The sequence below is a fragment of the Eutrema salsugineum genome, unplaced genomic scaffold, assembly GCF_000478725.1.
Source record: "Eutrema salsugineum unplaced genomic scaffold, Eutsalg1_0 scaffold_2, whole genome shotgun sequence".
NCBI lineage: Eukaryota > Viridiplantae > Streptophyta > Magnoliopsida > Brassicales > Brassicaceae > Eutrema > Eutrema salsugineum.
Window position 1 is genome coordinate 17,885,806 of NW_006256829.1, and position 3,678 is coordinate 17,889,483.

A 3,678-nucleotide genomic window follows, 5' to 3' on the forward strand; every position below is an offset into this window, starting at 1 on the left:
GGGTAATAGAGCTGGTAATGGAGTTGGTCAAGGGCTTCATCAGGGTAATGTTCATCAGGAACAGGTGCACCATCAACAAGCTTATGTCCACCAAGGACAAGCTCAAGCTCATCAACAAAGGCATCATGCCAATGTTCAGCAAGGACACCAGGTGCACCACCAACCCCACCCTTTCCAACCACAGCAAAGAAGATATGAGCAACCCCAAGTCTATGTTGGAGAGAATGACAGGGCCAATGCTCATCAGTATGGAGCTGGTATTCAGGCACCACCTGTGCAAAACAACAACTTTGAAGTGAAAGCATCATTGCTGAATATGGTCCAGAACTCAAAGTTCCATGGGTTAGCAATGGAAGATCCCTTGGAACACTTGGACCAGTTTGATAAGGTGTGTGATCTGACCAAGATAAATGGAGTTTCAGAAGACAGCTTCAAGCTAAGACTATTCCCATTCAGTCTTGGTGATAAAGCTCATCAATGGGAGAAGAATCTTCCAAGAGGCTCCATTCAAACCTGGGAGCAATGCAAGCAAGCCTTCTTATCTAAGTTCTTCTCCACCTCAAGAACTGCAAAACTGAGGAACCAAATCTCTAGCTTCACTCAGCACAGCAATGAAAGTTTTGGTGAAGCATATGAGAGATTCAGGAGCTACACAAACCAATGCCCACACCATGGGTTTAGTGAGGCTTCTCTTCTCAGCACACTGTATAGGGGAGCTCTTCCCAAGATTAGAAACCAGCTGGATACTGCTTCCAATGGGAACTTTCTGGGTAAAGAGATACATGCTGCTTTAGAGCTAGTAGAGAACTTAGCATTGAGCAATGACACTTATGGTGAAGACCATGACAGATCAAATAGGTCTGAAGGTTCAAGCTCAGAACAGAGGCTCACCAGAGAAGTTAAGGAGTTGAGGAGTGAATTGGACAAGCTGAAATTCACCACTCAGAAGCCAATGCATTTTGTTGGAGAGTATGAGGAACCTTCTCAAATTTTTGAGAACATAAGTGAAGAAGGTCTTACCCAAGAGGAGCTCAACTACATTGGGAATCAGAGGTTCCAAAGATATCAGTATGGTAATGCCAATCCAAACCTCTCTTACAGGAACACCAATATAGCTAACCCACAAGACCAGGTCTATCCCAATTCTCAAACTCCAAAGAACTTTGTTCCCAAGAACAACTTTCAAGGGTCATTCCAACCCAAGAATCAATTTGGTCAGAATCAGAGTTTTGGTCAGCAACAGCAACCATTTCAGGGCACTGGTTACACTTCACAGCAGCCAAAGGCACCACCAGGGTTTGGTCCACCACAGTTCCAACAGCAGGCGCCGGTTCAACAACAGTTTCAGCCACCAATGGTCCAACAGCAGCCACAGATGGGTACAGATATGGTTGGTATTCTGCAACAACTACTTCAGGGTCAACAGACTATGCAGCAGGAAATCAAGGAACTGAAGCAAAACCAAGCATCAAGCTCAAGGAACCAAGGTCACCTACCTGGAAAACCAGAACCCAACCCCAAGGAATATGCCAAAGCAATTACACTGAGGAGTGGCAAGGAATTACCTGGTATTGAGAACAACAAAGTGATCATTGAGGACAATGATCAACCTGAGGGGGAGGCAGCCTTAAAGGATGATCAAGTTGCTGAGAAACCAAGGACAGAAAAAGGTAAAGAGGTAACAAAGGAACCAGAACCAGAGAAGAAGTATGTGCCACCACCTCCATACCAACCCAAGCTCCCATTTCCAGGGAGATTTAAGAAGCAACTAGTGAACAAGGCAAGAGCTGTATTTGAGAAGGCACTCAAAGAGACACCACTCACAATGCCTCTCATTGATGCATTCCTAATGATGCCAAAGATGGGGAAGTTCTTGAAGGATGCAATTCTGAACAAGACAAAAGAGCTTCAAGGCATGGTAGTACTAAGTCATGAATGCAGTGCTATCATTCAGAAGAAGTCCATTCCAAGGAAGTTAACTGATCCCGGGAGCTTCACACTCCCTTGTGCCATTGGACCTCTTCTATTCTCTGGATGTCTTTGTGACTTAGGAGCATCAGTCAGCTTGATGCCATTCTCCATAGCTAAGAAGTTGGGCTTTAGAGTTTTCAAACCCTCAAGGATTTCTCTTATCCTTGCAGATAGATCAGTTAGATTGCCTGTTGGTATGTTGGAAGATCTACCTGTCAAGATAGGTGGTTTTGAAGTTCCAACAGATTTTGTTGTGCTGGAAATGGATGAGGAACCAGTAGATCCTCTCATCTTGGGCAGGCCATTCTTAGCAACTGCAGGAGCCATCATTGATGTGAGAGGTGGGATAATAGAGCTTCAACTTGGGTCTGAAAGGCTCAAGTTTGATGTGAATGAGATGATGAAGAAACCCACCATTGAAGGTCAATGTTTCTATGTGGAGACAATGGACCAGTTGGCTGATGAGTTGCTTGAGGAACTGAACACTGAGGATCCTCTTCAAGCTGCTCTAACTCAAGAACAAGGAGATAATGAGCTCTTGGCTGAAGCAAGTGAAGGGTATAAGCTGTATCTGGACAATGCAAGAGAGCTGGGTCCTGAAACAAGGTTTTTAGAGCTGGAACAAAGAGGCTCTGAAGTCTTTGCTATCAAGGAATCAGTCACCAGCCAAAGCAACCTGGACCAGGACTGGAATGAGGCGGATGCACCCTCTGTTGAGCTCAAGCCTCTACCAACAGGGCTCAGGTATGCATTCTTAGGCCTAAACTCTACTTTTCCCGTGATCATAAATGATAACTTGCTGGAGCATGAGGAACGTGCATTACTTAGTGAAATAAGGAAATTCAGGAGAGCCATAGGGTATTCCTTGGCAGATATTAGAGGAATCTCTCCTGATATATGCACCCACAGGATCCACCTGGAGGACCAAGCCATGTCCTCTATTGAGCACCAACGTAGACTTAACCCCAACCTTAGGGAAGTGGTTAAGAAGGAGATACTAAAGCTTCTTGAGGCAGGGATAATTTACCCAATCTCTGACTCAAGATGGGTGTCTCCTGTTCACGTTGTGCCCAAGAAAGGTGGGATCACAGTGGTGAAAAACGATAAGGATGAACTCATAGCTCAAAGAACCATAACTGGCCATCGCATGTGCATTGACTATAGGAAATTGAATTCTGCTTCTAGAAAAGATCATTTCCCTTTACCATTCATTGATCAAATGCTTGAAAGGTTAGCTAATCATCCTTATTTTTGTTTTCTCGATGGGTACTCTGGATTTTTTCAAATTCCCATAGATCCAAGAGATCAAGAGAAAACAACATTCACATGCCCTTATGGCACTTATGCTTATAGGAGAATGCCCTTCGGTTTATGTAATGCACCAGCCACTTTTCAAAGATGTATGATGCACATTTTCTCTGACATTATTGAAGAGAAAGTTGAGGTGTTCATGGATGACTTTAGTGTCTATGGCTCCTCCTTCTCGGATTGTCTCTCTAATTTGACACAGGTGTTGGAGAGATGTGAGCAGCACAACTTGGTGCTGAACTGGGAGAAGTGTCATTTCATGGTGCAAGAAGGAATAGTCCTTGGGCACAAGGTCTCTGAAAAGGGTATTGAGGTTGATAAGGCAAAGGTGGAGGTGATGGTGAATTTGCAAACCCCCACTTCAGTTAAAGGGATAAGGAGCTTCCTGGGTCATGCAGG

The 3,678-nt window shown here is 44.5% G+C and overlaps 1 non-coding gene across 1 annotated transcript; it reads right to left on the minus strand.

Moving 5' to 3' along the window:
• Positions 1-571: 571 nt before the first annotated feature.
• LOC112087036 lies at positions 572-678 on the minus strand. Its single transcript, XR_002899883.1, has one exon. It is a non-coding gene; the product is annotated as a small nucleolar RNA R71 (small nucleolar RNA).
• Between the last annotated feature and the right edge of the window lie 3,000 nt (positions 679-3,678).